The sequence below is a fragment of the Crocodylus siamensis genome, chromosome 10 (genome assembly GCF_052110815.1).
Source record: "Crocodylus siamensis isolate JL-2025a chromosome 10, ASM5211081v1, whole genome shotgun sequence".
Taxonomy (NCBI): Eukaryota; Metazoa; Chordata; order Crocodylia; family Crocodylidae; genus Crocodylus; species Crocodylus siamensis.
Window position 1 is genome coordinate 23,326,849 of NC_143404.1, and position 22,311 is coordinate 23,349,159.

The 22,311-nt window shown below is 43.5% G+C and overlaps 1 long non-coding RNA gene across 1 annotated transcript; it reads right to left on the reverse strand.

The window, feature by feature from the left end:
- Window positions 1-700: 700 nt before the first annotated feature.
- LOC149856351 (uncharacterized) lies at window positions 701-12,463 on the reverse strand. The gene is made up of 4 exons (XR_016444441.1): window positions 12,360-12,463; window positions 12,099-12,178; window positions 10,840-11,005; window positions 701-787 (listed from the first exon to the last, which is right to left on the reverse strand). It is a non-coding gene; the product is annotated as an uncharacterized LOC149856351 (long non-coding RNA).
- Between the last annotated feature and the right edge of the window lie 9,848 nt (window positions 12,464-22,311).

Consider the following 22,311-nt stretch of genomic DNA (forward strand, 5'->3'; position numbering starts at 1 on the left):
TGTGTGTATGTGTCATTGTGTGCATGACATACGCTATACGCTCCGGAAGTTAGACCCAGATCACTAATTTGTATGTGCTTGAATTGGTGATAGGTATGCCTGGGGGTGGGGGTGTCACCCTCCTGTCTAACAGCGCAACATTGAGATCCTGAAGGTTGGCCTGACCCCACAGGGCAACAACTACTTACCACGAGCCCACAGGAGTTGCAGTGAGTCTGGGAAGAGCCGAGCCTCCATTCTGGGATGAACCACAGTTGCATGCTAGGATGCAGCTGGGTAGCATTAAAGTAAAAAGGGGTCACAAGATGAGACCCCAGAAGGGACACTGTCCATCAGCCCAGAGCTCAAGGGGAGCCGGGTCCAAGTTCTGTGACCCCAATGGCAGGAACATTCCCTGGGTCACGCTGGCAAAGAGCACAGAAAAAGACTGGGCTGCGCCTGTAACAAGCCACTAATGAGTTAATTAGCAGCAGGAAGCTGAGACAGGGGCAAAGAAAGGCCCCTTTGATCTTTTTTCTCCCCTTTATTATTTTGCATGGAAAATGACTGGGACAGCAGGGGGTTACCATGAGTGACCCGCACAGAGAAAGGCAGATGGGAACACCCTCCATAAGGGCAGCCTATGTAGAGCAGAAGCCATCAGGTGTGCTGACTATGGCCACAGCTATTAGCCTGAGAAACACCAGCCAGCACTTACCTTGGAGATTTCACCACCAGGAGTCCTCTTTTGAGCCCAGGGGTGATCCCAGGGACAGCTCAGATGAGCTGCTTCCACCCATCTGGTCCTCTAAGGAAAAAAAAAAAAAAAAAAATTAAAATTATGTAATGGGTCAGGAGTAATCCTTCAATGGGTATCAATTAACAACTCAGTTTCTTTCCTCCCCTCATATGATTTAAGTCGTGGCAAGTGAGAACCAGAGGAACGGGAGGTACCCCACCAACCCAATAATAGTACCCAACAGGCATTTCACCCTTATCCACAACAACAAATTCCAAGGATTCCTTTGCATTTGAAATGCATGTTTTCCCTAGGATTACTCATGAAATAATAGTCCTGGAATTAGACATCAAGACATGACAGGATAGATGATCAGCTGTCGTGCAGTTTTAAACCAATGAAATATTTAGTAGGGCTGTGCGAAGCTTCAATTGTTGATTCGATTCAGAGACGATTTGACCCAATTTGCCAGGCAAATCTTCTAATAGAATCGGGAGACCCACTAAAAGGTCCTAATTGAATCCAAAGCCTCCCAATTGATTCAGAAAAGATTCAGAGAGATTCAGATCAGCCAGTGAGATGCAGTGAGACTGTCAGCTGGAGCCCAGCACTGCTCAGCCCCAATGGTCCTAGCTCCCAAACAGCACGTGGCACCCTGCCAAGCCATGTTACACCCACACTAAGGAGCAGCTGCGGCAAGGGTGCTAGGCAGGGGGGCCAATCCCCACTGCCCACCACGAGCCCTGATAGCTGCTACCAGAGCCAGTGAGTGTATGGCTTATTTTTTTTCCTTAAAGTGCTAGGGGGGGAAGGGGCTGGGCAACACAGCCATGGGGGCTTCTCCTGTGGCTCCCCCTGCCCAGGAAGAGACAGGCACAGCCAGAGGAGCTGTGGGAGAACCTGCAGCCACCTGGCTGTGCCTGCCTCTCCCCAGCTGATCCAAATCTCCAAATCAGCACCAAATCTCTGATTCTGATTTGGCCAAATCAAATGAAGACAGTGATTCGGATCACCAAATCAAATCACTGCCCTCCAAATTGGCCAAATCCAAATTTGAATTGAATACTTCCCTATTCACACAAGCCTAATATATAGCCTACTGTTGTTGTTTCTTTTTTATGGGACTTCCCCTAATCTATTTTCAGCAATACTTTGTTTTTTACTTAAAAAAATATATATATTATTGTTTTTTGTTGTTTTTTTTTTTAAAAACAACCTAATTTCATCTGAGGCAAATGATTTCAAGTGCATAGAAAAGGCTAAAAGCCTACTGCAAATGATGGGTGAAAAAACACTGTAGAGACCATTTCATTTGCAATATAAAATTTTGCATTTGTAACTCATACAACTATTTCTAACTAGAAATAAAATGCATATTCATGAGAGCTCATTTACTTTAATCTTTCTTTATTTCTGATATCCTGCATCTGTGAACACTTCAACTACTTGAGTTTGTATTCATTGGCAATTATAAAGGAATCTCAAAACAGCAACAGATTGATTTATAGTTTTAAGAACCCTTTTTTGTTGTTTTTAAGAGCTGTAGAATAAAATTGGAAACTAAATCCCTCCCCCCTTCCCTCCCAAATATGAACAAATGTTTGTTTTTGCTGAATAAAAGCAATACCAAGACCATCATAAGGACTGATCAAAATGGCTATTTACAGATGTGTTAACTTCTTTAAATGTCTGATAGCAGTCTACGGGAACAAACTGGAAGAGAAGGCAAGTGTATACTCTCAATTATTCTAGTCTATGCAAAGAGAAACCTGAACCTGAGAAAAGATACACAGAATTGCACAAACAATGACTGGATTTCTTCTAGTCTCCTGCACCATTTTCCATTGAGTTTTCTGGAACTGTTTACTACTCTAGGGAAGATTGTGTCCTTCCAAGTCTCCAATATCTTGTCAAGTTTCTCTTTGAGACTCACCAGTCCTCCTCTCTTGATTCATCTTACTAAAAACCTCCGCACACTACAAAGGTATTCTAATAAAATAAATTGCAACAAAGTTTTGAAGGTAAGCCTTAGGGACAATAGGGAAAGCATATTAAAAGTCAATGGCAAAACACATGAGAGAAGAGAAAATGAATGTCTGTATTAGAACTAAACTTTGCCCTCTAGTGTGCCTGCAGGTGACTCCCACTGATTTCAAAATAGAGCCATAGCTCTAAATTTAAAGAAAAATATTGGCACCTATTGTCAGGCAAGTTCTTTCAGACAACAGTCAGTTTTTGGTTTTTTTTGATCAACAGCAACTGAAATCCAGGTCCTTGTTATTGATGTGAAGCTGCATCTCAGCAATAAATGAACAGTGGTCTTGAAGCTAGAATCAGGAGGATAACATTTTCTATTTTTGCTATAAAATAGTGAAAGGAAGGGATTATTGAGGGCTTTTAACTAAACCTTCTAAATATTATTGACATGTTTTGAAACATGGGATGGGTCTATTTGCTATATCCCAGACAACCACAACTTATGCTTTTAGATTAATGCACATGAAGGATGCAAAGATCCACAAGATCAGTGTCAATAAGTGGATATGGGATTTAAATATTTCCTTTATATGCTGAGCCAATGTGATACTACAAAGCATCACAACCAAGCTGTGTTAGAGAAAAAAGGTTGATTCAGAGCCGTGCAATGTAGAAAGCTTTTGCTGGTCCTAATCTCTCTAAAAAGGTGAGGCAGAGCTGACAATCCCATTACAACAATATAGTTCTGCTGTTATCAGCTGGAGAAAAACTACTTCATGCCTTTCATGTTAGCTAAATAGTGGCCAAAAGTACAAATTAACTTTACTGTTTGTTTTTGTTCTGTAATCATAGCAAAGATCTTCTAGTCCCACAACTTTTGGCTATTGTAAAGAAAACTGAAGTTAAGGTTATCTGAGAAATCAGAAAGCCATAACTGAGCTGGAAACTTGGATACGCTTCTAAAATACCTGTTACCTTGTCAAACTATTGCACGAGGAGACTCTTGTCTGATTCTGATTCTGTGGGACAGCAGAATATGCAGTTACTACTTTCCAGCTGCTTGTGTATTTCCAACTGCCTAGAATTTAACTACTGTCCTTCCTAACACAGCCATGACTACGTCTGTCAATTCAAAACCAGTGCGACCAGCTGAAAAGTGTCAGATGTTCTCTAGTGACCAAGTTCCCTGTAGTCAGATTCTGTTCACTTTTAAGAACTCATTGAAAACAGATCTTCACAACTGACCCAAAGAATCCTGGGCTCCTATACATGTGCAGGGAGGCTGCTCGGACAGACTAATCACAGTGTCAGAGCAGACTTGATTAACTGAGTCTGCTGCAGTATGGTAATTACCATGCTCCAGCAGACTCCAGCATCATGTGTACCAGCATTCCTGTGCTGAAAAGTGGTAGTGGGTCCCTTTAAATTAAAGCTCATATGCACTGATACATATGACACGCTAGGCACTTCAATTAGCGCAGCTCTCAGAGCAGCACTAATTAAAGCACCCCCCTCACTTCCTGGGCCATGTCTATAAAAGGCCCGATTCCCACCAAAACACTCACCAGACTCCATCCTGCAAGCCCTTATTATTAGACTTAATACCCATAGTCAGGACCAGATTATGGCACTTCTACACAGAAGATCCAGTACTGCCCAACAAAAGATCAAACCCTATGAGAATTCCATATTTTATACATGTAAAATTATCTGCCAATACTGAAAGCTTTGGCAAAGCGTTGCTGTTTCCCAGTGACAGACAGTGTGCAGTTCCAACCATATCGCATTTTCTCCCAAGAATTTCTCTTTTTTGCATCCTGATTCAGATTAAGGTTCCTGCTTGGACTCTTGCAAAAGCAACAATATAGTGAAGCAGTTGTGGTTAGCCAATGTCCAAGTATCAGAGGATTCAGTATTTTGAAAATGGGCATCTCCTGTCAAATACAATCTTTGCCACCGCTCTGTACATGAATGCACAGTCTAGGAAACAAACAGGAAGAATTGGAAGTCCTTGCACAGTCATGGAACTACAATGTGACTAAAAATTGCCCATCAAGATGATGGGGGGAGGCAGGGATGCCCCCCGCTTCCTGCCACTCCAGGTCTGGCCCCGCTCCACCATCACCCCCCACCACTCCAGGTCCTGCCCCACTCCACCCCCATCATGTCTGGCCCCACTCCCCACCCCTGCTGCTCCGGGTCCAGCCCTGCTGTACCCCACCCCCTGCATCTGGCCCTGCTCTGCACCCCCCTCCCAGTGCTTCAGATACTCTAACCACCCCCCCTTCCCTCCCCTGCCCTGCATCTGCCTGGTCCATGTTTGCCTGCCTCCCCCCACCTCCCCTCTTTGCCCACTACTGCCCCCTGCCTGCTGGCTGTTCTGGGGGTCATCAGGGCCAGGCAGCGCCACCACCGTGATCCCCCCACTACACCCTCAGACAGAGAGGCATGGGGAATCCTCACTGCTAGGGCAGCCAGGGTGTGTTTGCCACTGCCACAAACTTCACTGGCAGTAGCTCAAACTTGGACCCACACAGCCCAGGCCAAACAGCCAATTGCCACCTGCCACCTCAGCAGCACATGTGCAGTTGCCCAAAATTGTTATGGACAGACACACACACAGACTAAGCCTTTTATTATATTAGACTTGGAAAAACAGAGAGTTAGTGGGAGCTTGCATGACTGGAGCACTGTCATGGATGGATACAAACTGTTCAGAAAGGACAGGAAAGGAAGAAGAGAAGGAGAAGTTGTACTTTATGTCAAAGAGCCATATGACTGCTCAGTGCTCCAGTGTGAAAGTGGAGATCAGCCTGCCCTCCAGTGTGAAAGTCTGGGCTAAGGTTAGAGGGGAGAGCAGCAACGGTGATGTTGTGGTGGGTGTCTGCTATAGACCACTAGACCAAGAGGAAGTGGTAGATGAGATTGGAGAAACTTCTGCTAGTCGTTTGAAGACAATCACAAGCCCTGGTTCACATGGGGAACTTCAATCATCCTGATATCTGCTGGGAAGGCAATACAGCAGTATGTAAGCAATCCAGGAAGTTTTTGGAGAGTGTTAGGGACAACTTCCTGGTACAAATGCTGGAGTAGCCATGCTTTTCTTGACCTTCTGCTCACAAACAGGGAAGAAATTGGTGGGGAATGTAGCAGTGGATGGCAACTTGGGCATCAGTGAACATGCAATGATGGAGTTCAGGATCCTAAGGAAAAGAAAGATGGAGATCAGCAAGGTAAGGACCCTGGACTTCAGAAAAGCAGACTTCCACTCACTCAGAGAACTCATGCGGAGGATCCCCTGGGAAACCAGTCTGAGGGAGAGAAGAGTCCAAGACAGCTGGCTGTAATTTAAAGAAGCCTTACAGACAGCACAGGAACAAACCATCCCAATGTGAAGGAAGACTAGCAAGTATGGCAGAAGACCAGCTTAGTTTACTAAAGAGTTCCCTGCTAAGCCAAATCACAAAAAGGAAGCTTTTAAGAAGTGAAAACTTGGACAAATAAATAGGGAGGCGCATAGGACCATTGCTCAGACATACAGGGATGAAGACAGGAAGGCCAATGCACAATTGGAGCTGCAGCTAGCAAAGTACATGAAGGGTAACAATAAGGGTTTCTACAAGTATGTCAGTAACCAGAGGAGGACCAGGAAAAGTGTAGATCCCTTATGGAATGAGGGAGGCAACCTTAGGACAGAGGATGCAGAAAAGGCTGAAGTGCTCAATACTTCTTCCCCTCAATCTTCACAGGAAAGGTCAACTACCACACCAGGCAGCACAGTTTGGTGAGGAGGTGAGTAGCCAACAGTGGCAAAAGAACAGGTTAGGGAGTATCTAGAAAAGCTGGACACATACAAGTCCATGGGGCTAGACAGGATGCACCTGAGGGTGCTGAGGGAGTTGGCTGATGAGATTGCAGAGCCATTGGCCATCATCTTTGAAAACTCATGATGATTAGGAAAGGTCCTGGATGATTGGAAAATGGCAAACATAGTGCCCATTTGTAAGTAATGGAAAAGGGAGGATTCAGAGAAGTATAGACCAGTCAATCTCACCTCAGTTCCTGAAGCAGATCCTCAAGTAATCCATTTCTAAGCACCTGGAAGAAAAGGTGGTTAATCCTTGCTGACTTCCTAATCAAGGGCAAGTCATGCCTGACCAACCCGATTGCCTTCTAGGATGACATGACTGACTCTCTGGATGAAGGGAGACCAATGGATGTGGCGTACCTTGATTTTAACAAGGCTTTTGATACAATCTCCTACAACATTCTCACAGGCGAACTAAGGAAGTATGGGCTCGATGCATGTACTGTAAGGTGACTAGAAAACTGGCTGAATCGTCATGCTCAAAGAGTAGTAATCAATGGCTTGATGTCTAGTTGAAAGCCGGTATCAAGTGGAGTGACCTAGGGGTTGGACCTGGAGCTCTGCTTTGTTCAATGTCTTCATCAGCAACCTGGAAAACAGCATACAGAGCACCCTCAGGAAGTTTGCAGATGACACCAACCTGGGGGAGTAGCAGATATGCTGGCGGGTAGGACTAGGATTCAGAGTGACCTAGACAAATTGGAGGACTGGGCTAGACAAAATATCATGAGGTTCAACAAGGACAAATGCTAAGTCCTGAACTTAGGATAGAACTATCCCATGCACCGGCACAGGCTGGGGGCTGACTGGCTGGGCAACAGCTCTGCAGAATAGGACCTGAGGGTTACAGTGGACAATAAGCTGAATATGAGCCAGCAGTGTACCCCTGTTGCAAAGAAGGCTAATGGCATACTGGGCTGCACTGGTAGGAGTGTTACCAGCAAGTCAAAGGAAGTGATTATTCCTCTCTATTCACCACTGGTGAGGCCACATCTGGAGTCCTGTGCTCAGTTTTGGGCCCCCCACTAAAGACAGGATGTGGACAAATTTGTGATGGTCCACTGGAGGGCAACAAAAATTGTGAAAGGGTTGGAGGACATGACTTATAACAAGAGGTTGAGGGAACTGGGTTTATTTAGTTTAGAGAGGGGGAGACAGATGGGATATAATATCAGCCATCAACTACCTGAAGGGAAGTTCAAAAGAAGATGGAGCTAGACTCCTGTCAGTGGTGGCAGATAACAGAACAAGGAGCAACGGTCAAGTTGCAGCAAGCAAAGTTTGGGTTAGATATTAGGAAGCATTTTCTTAATAGGAGGGTAGTAAAACACTGCAACAGGTTACCCAATGAGGTGGTAGAAACTCCATCCTTGGAGGTTTTTAAGACCCAGCTAGACAAAGCCTTGGCTGGGATGATCTAGTTGGGGATGGTCCTGCTCTGAGCAGGGAGTTGGAATAGATAACCTGCTGAGGTCCTTCCCAACCCTAATTTTCTATCATTCTACAATTCATGTGAAATCTTTTTCAGCATTTTGCAGCCTATCCATTTCAGGAATGCTTCCATTAACAATGGTGCCAACTTTGTATTATTCTCAAAAGTAAATGCACTGTATTAAGCAAGAAGGGTCGAAAGTCTGGACCCACTGAAGGCAACACTATTGACTATGACGATACCAGGATTTCACTTCTAGTCCATAGCAAAATTGTGCTGTATTAACTTTTTAATTCCATCACTAAAATTTCTTTGGCTTATTGCTTCAAAGCTTGAGATTGCTGAGATTTTACCTTAAAGTCCACATCAGTCACATACCAGTTTAAAGCATTCTTAACATCTCCCTAATATGTGTCTGTATTTAGAAAAAACTTATTTCATATAGGAAACAGTATTGACTTAAAAAAAAAAAAAAAAAAAAAAATCACAGTTTCATGCGAACAGAGGTCAGTGCAACATCACTTTGCAGTACGGAAACTCATGAAGTTCAAGGAGATAGATTACAGTTTGGGCATTCATTTGAAGTCTAGCAGAGGCTTCTGGCTTGGGACCCTCGGGCTGTTCCTGCCTCCCTCTGCAGGAGAGGGAAATTTAGATAAGAAGCAGGGGAGTGGAGGCAGGGGAGGACTGCGGGTGATCACTCTTGTCCTCCAAACTGTTCAGGAAGGACAGACAGGGAAGAAGAGAAGTTGTACTTTATGTAAAAGAGCCATACAATTGCTCAGTGCTCCAGTATGAAATTGGGGACTGGCCTGTTGAAAAGTCTCTAGGTTAGGGTTAGAGGGGAGAGCAACAAGGGTAATGTCATGGTGGCTTTGTGCTATAGATCACCAGACCAAGAGGAAGTGGTAGGAGCATTACCAGCAAATCAAGGAAGTGATTATTCATCTCTATTCGCCACTACTTTCATCATGCCTAGCAGAGTCTTCTGGCCTGGGACCCTGGGGCTGTTTCTGCCTTCCTCCATGGGACAGGGAAATTCAGGTAAATGGGGGGTGGGGAGGGCAAGTGGCCCTCCAGCCTAAATAATTGTCCGCCCCGGCTTAGATTCAGCCAGTTCTACTATAACGTCACAATATTGCCACCGTCCAGCTTACGGAGAAAAAGAGAGGCAAAGATCAGATTTTGTAGCTAGGATATAATGTTGATATCCTCCCACAGTGTTTGCTTTAGCTGATGTTTGTTCAGGGGCTACCAGTCTGTCTTCTTGTCCATACCTCCATATCAATGCCTCCGCATCAAACCAATCAAGTCCTAATTAGCGACTAGTCATTAGAACTCACAGGCCATAATCAAGTTTGTACACCTCCCAGCACAAGATTAAAATGGCCTTTGCCTCAAAGAACTTACAGTCCAAGCCAGGGCAGCATACAGTTCATGGGCCATATCCCGCCAGCCAGCTGATTCTGTCCAGCCCGTGGGTGGACAGTGCAGATGGTGGCTCTGGTTCCAGCTTCTACTGGTGTCCCAGGGGACAGCAGGCAGAAGCAGTCTTGCCTGCCTGCCTGGCTCTGTGCAGCAGGCTCTGGGTGAGCCACGCTTAGCCCCCAGGGCTCCTACTTGGGCTGGGCTTGCAACACCCCTCCTGCCTGCAGCTTAGAGCTAGCAGAAGCTGCCCTGGGTGCTAGGACTGTGCAGTGGGCACTCTACACCTGTGCCCAGAGGCAGTGGAGTTTCCCCAGTGTCTCCTTGCAGATGAACCCAAGTCTCAGCCCCACTCCCACCTTCAAGTAGAGTGCCATGACCCAGCCCAGTCACCTGCCACCTCCCAGCTGCACCCAGCACAGCTCCCATCCTATCCACCCAGGTGAAGCTGCCCCCCATTTCCTGAAGCTGGATCTCCTCCAAAGGGAAGGAGGACTCCTGGGCTGTGGGTGGGTGCAGGCCCTTGAGGGGAGCTAGGGCAGACTGTTACGGGGTTTCTGGGCTTCGCCAGACTTTGTGGGGGCAAGTATGAATAGGAAAGGGGATAGGACAGGCAAATTTGGAGTGTAGGAGGCTCGAGGGGCATGTTGGGGTACAGGCTGAGGCAGGAGTTCCCTTGTGAATCATGGCGGGGAGGGGGCTGGGCAGTAGCAGGGGGTGGGGGTGTCTTCCCTTGGCTGTGTCTCCTGCTGGCTGGTTTTGGTTCCCTTGAGAGACAGAGGCTTTATTTTGAGCTATTATGCAAATCATCTCTATATACACTACTAACCGCCCCCCCCCCCCACACACAAAAAAGTCAGGAGAACAAATATTTTTTAAAATAAAATTAAAATATTTTGTAGTAGATTTTTAGCTTAGGATTTGTGTTTTATCTATAGTTTGTGAAAATTATAATCTTCACCATTAATTTTGTGTGTGCAGCCCTCAACAGCTCACCAGAACTCATTAAGTGGCCCTCCAGTTGAAATAATTGCCAACTCCTAGTTTAAGTAGTTCTCAAGAGACTCTGAGAGCTGCTGTTCATAGGTGGTAGGCTGTAGGATTAAAATAGTAAAAGAGCAAATACACTGCAAAAAGAGGTGTAGTGTAATAACCCTCTTTAAAATGTACCTCAAACTTTAGGGTTATTCAGCTGACATTTCTGATTTGGCTTCTCAGCCTCAGCCTCCCATGCACTCCCTCCCTCAACCCATCTGCTTTTAAGCAATACAGCTTTACTAGGTTACTTCCCATGGAGTTCTAAAATTAGTTGAATGTGATTTTACATAATTCAATGCAGATATATAGTCATAAGAAAGATCTGTTACAGCACAGAACATAGACAGCATCTTACCCCTTCAAAAACAAATAGACACATACCAGAGAGAACATACAGATATAAGGACTTTTTGGTAGCATCCTCTTCAGAGATGCACTTTAAAGAACTTGCTTCTTTTCATCAAACACTAATATTGATTGGCCTGCTTTCTACTGGATACTGCAGGCTTTGCTGTTTTCACAGAAAGCAGAATTCTCCAAGGAGATGCTAGAGCAAGAAAAGTAGGTTATCCTGAGAACGTGAAGGATAAAGAGAGAAATAGATACTGCACAATTTGTCTCACTCTGTATGCTCAACAGTATACTAGGAGAAAATCTGCTCCTTCCCCCAAACCATTTCTTTTGCTGCACTTGACTTGTATGTTTTTGTCAGGAAAATTGATACTCTTTAAACCTTTCATTCCATTTCTTATATAAACACAGGTGGGCTAGAAACCCAAGCTGTAATACATACTTCTCCCCTTTGCAATCAGGCAAAAAAAAAAAAAAAAATACTTGCAGTAATCCTATGGCTAGGAAACAAGTATAATAGTATTGAACACAGAGAGGGACTAGAATTCAGTTTTCACATCATCATGTGTATTTTGATTTTGAAGCTGCTCTCACTAACATCAAAAGGAAAATTATTTTTCCATTGGAGAGCAGGATCTGGTCTATCACTACATTACCTTTCCTTTAAAGGAACACAACACTGTGCCTTCCAATGCAACTGTCTGGGACAGTTTAGTTTTACAATGATCATCAGTATTCTACAACAGCAACTGAATTTCCTATCATATTTTGTTGGGTTTTTTGAGGTTTTGGAAAGGATATTTTATTTCACAGGAACTTTCTTACTTGCATATCGCAGCATTTTACCTTGGCTAGAAATCTGCCTCAGACAACGACCAGTGCCCTGTGCCTCAGAGTTACACACAAAACCCTGTATTATGCACTTAATTCTACAGTAGTTGAAACATGGAGAGATCTGTGTGATTTGCTGTGAATACCAGCTATTTCACTGTGGCAAGTAAGTAAAAAAGGATGTTAATAAATAATAGATTTCCATAAAGTCAGTCAGTTAGCAACACCCATTATTTTGAGAGCCGAAAGGATAGCGCAGTTCCAAAACAGTGTGTGTTCTTGTGGGCTCTGGGACACTCAGTATTAGTCAAGCATCCAAGCAAAAGTACTTGCGAGGCCCTTGAGATCTACCAAGTGTTAATAATCTATTAGAAATAATAGAAACACCTTATAGATTCATAAACTCTTGAGTCAGAAGACAATTGCCAGTGGGCTTAATTAAAGTCTTTGCCACATACCTTTAGAGCCCATTTTAACATCATCAGAATCTTTTATTGCCACAATTTATGGAAGAAGTCCAAAGAGGTGGATGTCAAAACTGCATGAGAGAAAAAAGAACAAGAGAGCAACCTTTATTAAACTCTTCTGCAGATCATTCTGCCTAAATTTAGATGGAGAGTTCACAGAACCGACTACACCTAAATGTTAGTACCATGCTGCCATCTACAGCAAGAACAACAAAATGCCAGAGAAGCAGAAGTTCAAGGGATGCATTTTACCTATCAGCTGTTGGGAACGCACCTCCTTCGTCATGAGATATTTCTCAGTGCTGGTTTTGGACTTCACCCACAGATGTTCTCAAAGTAACAATGAGCCTTGCAACACCACTGCAAGGTAGGCAGAGATTATTACACATAGTCTATATAAACTGAGGCACAGAGCACTTTATTTGTTCAGTAACTGGGGCAGGCTCATTTGGAATGCAATCCAAACATTTTTAATGTAGGAATTGCAATCAAAAACCCAAAGGATTTTGCTCTGAGCTTACATAAGCAAGCATGGGTCACAATGGTGGGCCTTTACTAGCAACCAGTACTGGCAATTAAGGGTGAAACTCCCATTAAGAATCATGCAATTAATCCTCCTGCTTATCCCAAAGAGCTGCTCTGAAACTTCACCTCAGCATGCAATGCATTTTTCATAACTTGCATATAGGAAGTGACAGGAAAGAGAAGTCATGGAGACAGCTCTGCAAAGTGTTCCCTGATTACCAGTCTCCTTTGTGTTTCAGAGAGGGCCATAAGAACAATGACAATGAAGGAACAAAAAGCAGCACCCTCATCTCTTTCCTTGTGTGATGATGGAATAATGAATACTTGTGATGATAGTCTTTACCAGAGGAAAGAAAAGAGGGGATGCCCAGGTGATAGTTAAATTGCTTGTTTTACCATGGCTTTTAAAAGCTTTTTAGCTTACGTTATGGAGGCTTTTAAAATCAGCTTCAGGTAACCACATCTACAGTGATTCATAGCTACCTACCAGTATGCTGTAAGTTAGCTAGCGTATTCCTGAATGATTGGGAGCATAAAAAACTGCTCAAAAAGTCATTAAGGTTGCTACAGGGCATGACTGAGATCAGTGGCTGTTGCCTCCACTAATGAAAGTACTTATTTACCTTGAACACTTGTTTAGCTATCACACAATAGAGGCATCCCATCAATGCCAGACAGAAATGGCTAGGGTCACTCAGCTTATGTGGATATAGCCCAACGATTTGGAGATTAAAGCAGCCACACTTTATGAAACACCAGAGCTAGTTAAATACCAGCTAGATATTATATGTTTTGCGTGGTGCCGTCTGTCCCATTTTATTATTTGCTTTAAGTGCTCACTCATGTTATAAGCATGCTAGATTCATCCCAAACAGGCAAAGATTTTCATTCTTTTATACATACTGAAAGGAAATAAGAGTGATAATAAGGTACTTCTACCACAAGAAGAAGTACAGACAGTCAAAAAGCATAAGGCTGAATTGATTCAGTCTTTGCAGGTTAGTCTAAACTGCACAGATTAAATTGAAACAGAAATGAACAGACATTTACCTTTCATCCAGGTAATGTAGCCACATGCCTGCAGTGGCTCAGACCAGACACTTTGGCTGTGTGTTCACATCCTCTTCCTGCTGCCCTAGAGGTCTCTGGGATTTGCAGTGCAGAATTATAGCACCAGGACTCTGCAAGATTGCTCATCACTTCCTCTTCCTGCTTCCAGGTGCCTTTGGGATTTGTAGTCCACAACTGCAGCCAGCAGTAAGTTTAAGCAGGGGAAGGGGTGTTTAGCTCTCCTCCCTGACCCCAGACCACAGATGTTTGTTTCAGTAATGGTTGGTTAAGTGAAGAGAGTAGTTTTGCACATGCTCAGGGGATGTGATGCTAGGAAGGTTCTAGAGAGAGCTCACCTTTCAACCTCAATAAGGTATTGACCTAACTAGAGTGAAGGAGCATGTACAGTTTAGATATTAATTGTGTAACCATTTTCCAGTCAAAGTGAGTGTGAGGCTATCAGTATGGATAGATTAGTTCTGAGGTGTGAAGAATAGCAATTGGTATACATGGTGATTGACAAATGATTGATAGGCCTCTTGAGAGAGTGTGATTGACTGGTAAATGATCAACAGCAGTGGAGTGACTTGTGAAATTAAAAAGGAGCTTGCACCTATGAGATGATGCTTGAGTGGGTTTGCTTGTTGGGGTTAAGTAAGTCTGTGGAGAGGTAAGGGAATTGCTTGGTTTATGTAGCAGGTTTTGACTGTTTGTTGGTGGAGTGAGATGATTGGTGTCCTAGCAGATTAAATGCTGCTCCAAGGAGGGAGCATTGCTGATAGATAGGCTATTAGTCCAGGTGACCTTCGAACCCCATCATCTCTGCTGATAGCAAAGTATTACCTATCCCTTTGATCCTTGAAGTGCTCAGTTCCCGGAGAGGAACTGCAGGGAGAACTTCACACTGAGCTGCCAGTTTCTGTGGCACTACCGTGTAGTCAGAGAAACTATTTTGCTCTCTGTTTGTTGTCTCTGTGGTTATCCCTCACATTGTTGTAGTATCATCTGCTATTGTATATACAGTTCATTATCCTACTTTTGCCTTACCTCTTTAACAATATGGTCCAGTTGTTTTGAAACTTACCCTTGAGTCTGTGGTTTTTATATGTAATTTTCAGACACTAGGTGGGATTGGGCAGTATATCAATACCAAGTGGAAAGCTCCGCAAGTTCCCAACACCACAATTATTTGGACTTGGGCTTCAAGGATTAACAGCCCTGCTACTATTTATTTCCAATTTCTGATTAGTATATAGATTTGATTAAATTGTACAGGAGACTTGCGGCTCTTCGATCCCTACTCAGTCACTAAAGCCACAGTGCTAACTCTTGTAGAAGAGCTGAAGTTTAAGTGCTAATCTTTAAGATTGCTTGACAAGACTTTGACAGAAAATGTGCTTGTGAACAGTTTCCCCTTCCTCAAGAGAAGTGATTCACGACTTGTGAAGGTGATGGAGAAAACAAGAAGTAATGGTAACCTACAGTGCTTTATGTATGAAATCATCGGGGCAACTTGCCTTCAAAAGATACAGACAGTGAACTTAATAGTTTTGCTTCTATTCAGCAGTCACTGAAGAACACATTTTAACAGTGAAAAAATACATAGCTGCCATTTTCATTGCACATCTATTGTCAAACCATCTGATTTCACTATAGTCTCCTTCCTTACAGAAGAACTGAACAAGAACTGTTTGGAGAAGTTCACCATTAAGAAGGCTATATGATCTGAAATAAGATGTCCAGCAAGCTTAGGATGACCATATGTCCTGGACTGGCTGTCTCTGTCCCACCATTAGAGAAAATTTAAGCAAAAAGTTCCAGATTGGTGGGATCCTGGGAGTCACGAGGTGCATGCATGTGTGCGTGTTTGGCAGTGGCCAGAGTGGGTTGGGGTGTAACAGCTGGCAGGGCTGGAGCAGCTGTTGGGACTCGCTGGGAAGCATAGTGCCTCTGTCACTATGCCAAGACGGCAGCTGAGACTGGGACCAGGGCATCATCCAGGCTGGGGGTGCTATGCAGCCTCTACCTGCTTCATGCTGACTTGCACCTGCAGGTGCTGGGATGGGGCCAGAGCTGCATCCTGGCTGTGAGCCCTAGGGCCAGACCAAGCCAGCTGCATTGCAGCCTCCATGCAGAGAGCCCAACCTGGCCCTCCCATACCCTGCCCTAACTGCGGGGGGAGTTTGCAAGGTCAGGGCTGGCTGTGCTCACCCAGCCCAGAGGCACAAAGCCAAGATGCAGCTGTAGGTGCCAAGATGAGGCCTAAGCTATGTTAGACAGAGCTCATGCAATGCACAGACAGCACTGTGCCCCAGCTCCAGTGAGAGAGCACTGCACTCCACAGCACATCTTGGCCTCAGACTTAGCTCTGGTGACAAAGCCACGGAGTTTCTGACACCTGCTCTGTCTGGCCCTGCCCACTGCCACACAGTGGGTGTGTGTGTGTGTGTCCGTCCAATACTTTCTCTATCCCAGATTTCTCTAAAATAATTGACCACCCTGTGCATCCTTACTCTTGAAGTGTCTTGTGCAAGTCACCTGACTTTTCCAGCTTTCCCACCAGTACAATGGTGATGACCCCTCCAAGAGGTAGGTAGATGAGACTAATGTCTGTACTCTCCTTTGAGCATATAATGCCGAGTATGATTCTGAATGTGGCATGTAAATATAAGAAGTGAAGAACATATAAATAGATGTACTAAGAAATCAGTGTGGCTTGTTTAGGGAGTGACTGCACAAGGAATCAACACCTTCAGTGGAAGTGACAGGACATGTGTCAGTTAGAGAAATAACTTCTGTTGCAGAGAGAACATGTTAGGCATTCCAAGCAATGGCAAAGGGAAGGGATAACAACATTGTGTGGACAGGAATCAAGAAACCTGGCTACGCTCAACTCCATCAGTAACTGCCATATGATCTTGGGCAAGTCAGATCACCGTGATGCTCAGTTTCCTTCTCACTTCTAATCTGTTTAGACTATGGGCTTGGTCCTGTGTTGGTGCATTTACATGTGTAATTAATGCTATTTAGACTTACTGCACAGCACAGTAAGCCAGCCCCAAGAAGGTATTTACACATGCACTCTGTGGGCGCATCTACATATTCATTAATGTGCTGTAATTACAGTGCATTATATTAAATACTTGTAAAAAGGCGGTGTTGGGGCTGCTTTAACTAACATTTGTTCAATGAGCTTCAGTTAAAGCATCCCTGCTGCCATTTTTCAGCTCAGAGACCCAGGTATATGTGACACTCCAACTACTTTAATTAGAGTGGCTCTTGGAACCTCCCTAATTAAAGAGGCTCCCCCCCCTTCCCCACTGAAGCACATGTATAAGTGCCCAAGGAGGTTGAGTAAAGCAAGCTGAGAGCAAAATGCAGGAGGCCCTGACACGTAGAGGCAAGAGCTGCGTTTAGCTCAGTGAACCTGGGTAAAGACTGCATTTTTGGTTTTAAGGTGGAAGATAAGAACAGCTCAATGTTCTGGTGTTGTCTTTTGTTTCTTACTATTATATCTCTAGAAATCTTATGCTTGTTCTGTTTTTATAATAAATCCTTTTGCTGTTTGTCTCTTTACTGGTTGCCTGTGGAAGGAGCGACTTTTAGACAGGTGACACTCCAGGCTGACTCTCTCCATGGGAAGGAGGACTACGATTTCTTCTCAGACCAGAAATGGGGTGTCTGCCTGAGGGCTGGCAGAGATTCCTTCTCCATGTCTGCAGGGTCTAGTATAAGGGCAGCAGGATGGAGATATCCTGGAATAGGGAGCTATTCCAGGGCCACCTTGGTTTTCTCCTTGGGGCAAGTGGTATCACAATGGGGAAAAACTCAGGGCACCAAGACTCCCCCAGTTAGGAGCTGCCACCTGTCAGAAACTTGTATTTCCATTCCCCAAACTCAAAAGTTGACACCTAGGGCTACTGCTCCAGTTGCCCGCCTTAGTTACGCTACTGCCAAAGGCTGACTGTTTTGGCACCCTGGATGGAGCAAAGTGGAAGAAGGGGAGAGGATTCTGAAAAGGTCTTACTTCAGCTGGGGACTCATCCTAACAGTCAACCCAGCAAAGGTTCAAGGCTGCTGCTCCTGCCAGGCATGGGGTCACTGCACTCTGTTTGCAGCTGCCCCCCTGACAGGAGGGCAGAGTTTCTGCTGCTGTGCCAGGCTCAGGCTACTGTTGCTGCTGCAACAACACAGACTCTCCACACAGCAGTTTAAATCTCCCCCAGGGTACAGGCTCCCTAGTGGCCACTATCGTCACCCCCCTGCTAAATCTGCACCTGGGATGGGTGCCCCCTTCACCTACCTCGTTATGCTACTGTCAGAGACTTACATCAACAAGACCTGCTGGTACATAGCATTCCTGATAACTTGGGCCAGACAGTGTTTTGAGAGCAGGCATCTCAAAACTGAGGCATGCAAATTCACTTGGAACAGAGGTATGCACATTTTGGAAACGTAGGCACGAATGCAGTGCATTGCTACACCTTGCAACATGCAAAGAGTTACATGTGTTTTATGGTATTTGTGCCTTCAAAAGTTACCACTAGTACTTTGTACAAACACAACATGGCAGGTTAAAAATCTAGTGAAAAGATCCTCTCAGTATAGGTCCTGCTCAAAATGTGTGAAAAATATTTATAAGCAGAATTATTTGTATTTGAATCTGCATGGGCTTAGTGATGAGTAAGGAGATCCGGTATTTCTCATAGAAGACCAAATGCCTACAGATTTAGCTTTATGCAACAATATGGCACAGCATGATTTTTTTGGACACATTTCTTATTTTTGACTGTATGAGAACTGAAACCTCGGTAGCTGTTTGCAATTCTCCTCTGTAGTAATGAATAAAATATTGTAGAGAAACACGAATGTCACCCTTTCACTAAAAAAGCTACAGCACATACTGTACTCAAAACTACTGACAAAGACGAAAAAACCTCTAGGTTCTTCTGTATTAAATGTGAAGAACATTGACCCAGAAAAGGGAACAAAACAAATACACAAACCAACCCTACCTGTTCTCTACTTATCCTTGTCAACAAAGTGAGACTACAGAGGGTCACAGTTAGGGACTTACTTAATTTGCAGCCAGACAAAGGAATTTTCACAGGTTGGTTGCAGCACAAAGAGCCAATTTCACAGGCATTTCCCAGCGGCTCCACCCCTCATCACTGATTGGTGGAGAGGCCCCAAGAGGGAGGAAGGACAAGGAGGCTGTTGACTTCTTGGCTGCCCTTCTGCCACTCTGCCAGCTGGTGTCTTCCCCTCCCAGGTGGGCTGCAAGGCAACAAGGACCACTGGCTCCCACTGGGGAGCCAGGATTGTATTTTTAGTAAGGTTTTTGCAGACAATCACAGATTTTGTGATTTCTCTGAAATCACAAATTAAATAGGGCCCTAATTATCTGATGTCTTCACACAGAGGTCCCTTTAAATCACTGTCAAAGGGCTTAGAGGATGGGGAAAACATATTTGTCATTCTCTCAGATCATTCTTCCCTCAACCCCGAGGGCTACAAGAAGGTATGAATCTCCATGATGTTATTCTCATCCCCTGACACTTTTCCAGAGTTGATCCTCTGTTTGCAGAAAGCTATATGTGGCCAAGTGTTACTCAAAAGCCCTTTAACAAGATGCACATAACAGAAGCCAAATGTTTCGCCAATGGAGCCATGAAGACAAAACATAGGAAACTTAGCTAAATATGACTACCTCTATGTCCATTCCTGGCCTTATGGAAAAATATCTTTTTGCAAAAGTCACAATATTTAGAAAAATGTTAGAAACTTAAGGATGTCATTTCAATTTCTGTTACATTCCTCTACTGAAATAGAGTTTGTTTGTGTTCCCAGCTACCATAAGTAAAGGTTCATGTTGCTACAGCTACTGATTTAATGCTGGTGGTTAAAAGGTAAACACGTGCTGTTTATTGCTAAGCAGAAATTTCACTTGCTATCAAAGACGTTTTCCCAAGGTAAATTGCATATTTTGCTTCAACGCGAAAACTATTTCAAAGCATATGCATTAATTTGAGACCTACAGGATGCTGAAAGATAACAATAGTTCTTCGGGTCTGTAATGGAAGGAATACGGGTACAATCATAGTCTAAATTAGCATACCTCCAAGACAAAATTTGAGAATTTAGGCAATGTACTGACAATTCTGTCACACTGTACTGAGATTTAAAGTGTGACACAGAAGTAAACACAGCCTGGAAAGGAATCAGGAAAGCTAAGAAAAGAAAACAATTTTGGCAGATGAACAGGTATAACACCACCACCAAATTACTTTGTTCAAATAGATTTATCTGGTTAGTAGCATTAAATGAGAAAAGTGAAGGCATATATGTAGTCTAGATTAAACAATTTTCTGAACAATCAGGTAGAGAAATGCATTGAAATGGCATCAGATTCACTATCAGGAGAGGATAAAGCTGTTGTTCAGGCATCAATCAAAGACCACACTCTGACAGATGTCTGGTTCAGTTTCTGAGTTTTAACCGGTCAGTATTCCGTCGTGTGAACCTCCACACAAAGCAACTGGATGCAACTAACTCTTGTGAAAGTCTTAAATCCAGGGTTTGCCAATTTTGCCTTCCCCAGTTCAACACAACTGCTAATAATCAAAAGTAACATAATACAACATTTCAGGAAAAAGTCTACTTAACACAAATATTCCAAAAATATGCTGCAGCATTTTTGCTTTTCCACCTGTTTACATGGCAGCACAGTCCATTAGTTTTGGTCATGCCATGCCTTGGGGCTCCACTGTCTTGACATGCTGCAAGCAGGTTCAGGGAAACCAAGCTACCACTACTTCTGCTAGCAGACTCAGACAGGAAAAAATAACAAGGACAGAAATGGCCTATCATCACTGAGAGAACATTTTTCACAAAATAATCACTACATTTCAGATCTCGCAGTTTTTTTCCTCAAGGGAAGATAGACTTGAGGAGAAGGATTCATAGCTTTACCAGACCAAAAAAAAAAAAAAAGCATGGATTCAACCACTGACTTTGATTCATTACAGTTTATCTCCCCTTTGCTAACTCCTCATCACTCCACAGGTGGTGACTGTCTAGTTCTTTCAGGCGGTCCAATCAGCTAACATAATTTAGTCAAAGTGGGAGTCACTGTTTTAACCTGAACTCGATTGCTTCTTCCTCAGACCTGATGAAGGGCACTTGACGGTCTGAAAGCTTGTCTCTGATCTCTTCTTGCTACATAAGTTGATCCAACAAAATCTCACAAACTTTAACCTGCCATGGTTATTGTCCCTCTGAGATCTCCTTAAGTAAAAGAGATGACTCAAGCACCACATACATCATTCTCTTCTGGGATTTGGAAAATGTTTTATTTTTCTGTAGTATGCATCAGTCTGGAGCAATAACCTCCCACAATATGGGGGCTATTCTGCAGGTACACTAACATCTTAACAGTATTACATGCAAATCAGCATGTCACTTTTTAGCTACATTTTAGTACTGGTGTTTTAGTATTTTGGTACCATTTTCTACTAGCCTGTTGGACTGGTGAAAATAGGGACTAGTGGTGATATGTCTAAAGCTGTATTTCACTGCAGACTGTGGAACTCTTGCCTACTTCACTGCACATAGAGTTTGGCTCCTTTATTAAGGCAACTTCACTCTTCCCCTTTCAGATGAAATGGCAGCAGTTATCCAAAACAGGTACCACACGTGTTTAAAGTAAAAGAAAATAAGAAATGAAGCCATCATACTTACCAACTATTTTAACAAGGCAACACTACAATACTCTCAAACTGTCCTTTAAAGACAGCTATGGATTTTGATAATACTAGTAGCAGAGCCAAAATGGATCTGAGCAATTAGACACAGCTGTGAGGATGTGGCATTAAAACATAAAAGTTATTTCTGAAGTTTGGAGATTATGAGAAGAATTCTTGGTTTTACACTATATATTTAGTGTAAATTCCCTAGCACCATTTCTTTCTAACATTGGTCAAGGAGGTTCTGAATGACCATGGAAGCACTACAGCCTTTGGGGTTCCACAGAGGACCACTCAAGTCCCTCTTCCTTTCCTCCTCTTTCCCCATCTTTTTCTAAAATGAAATAAAACCAAGCTCAGCTGTACCTACTTTGCTCCTTTTTGGAAGTTCCTCCCTGACACAACTTTGAACTCACTCTGGGAGAATTTCCTCTAAAAATAAAAGCATTTAGAATAAAGGGATGTTTTGCTGCTGTTGACCCGAAGCATAGCTCCAAATACTGTAATGTACCCTGTTAACTCAGTAATAACCATATCCTCTGCTAATAATTAGTTTCAGTCTCACAGTTTTTCCTATAAAAATCCTTAGCCTTTATCAGCACAGCTTCGTTACTTAACAGCAGAAGGTATGCTCTAAATCACATTTAAGTACTTCAGTCACAGCCAATCACTGCACGGTGACTTATAACTGCAAGCTACAGTAACGTGCATATTGTACCATTAAGAAATAGCTATTATTATGCAAACTACATTCAGCCAAGAAAAATTACACAACTGAGGAATAACACAACTTGGCTCACCAACGAAACAGAAACCATTTACTTTGATTAGGTAAGAAAGTGCTCAAGTATAATTTTATGCCAGCTGTGTAAATAATTTAAAGA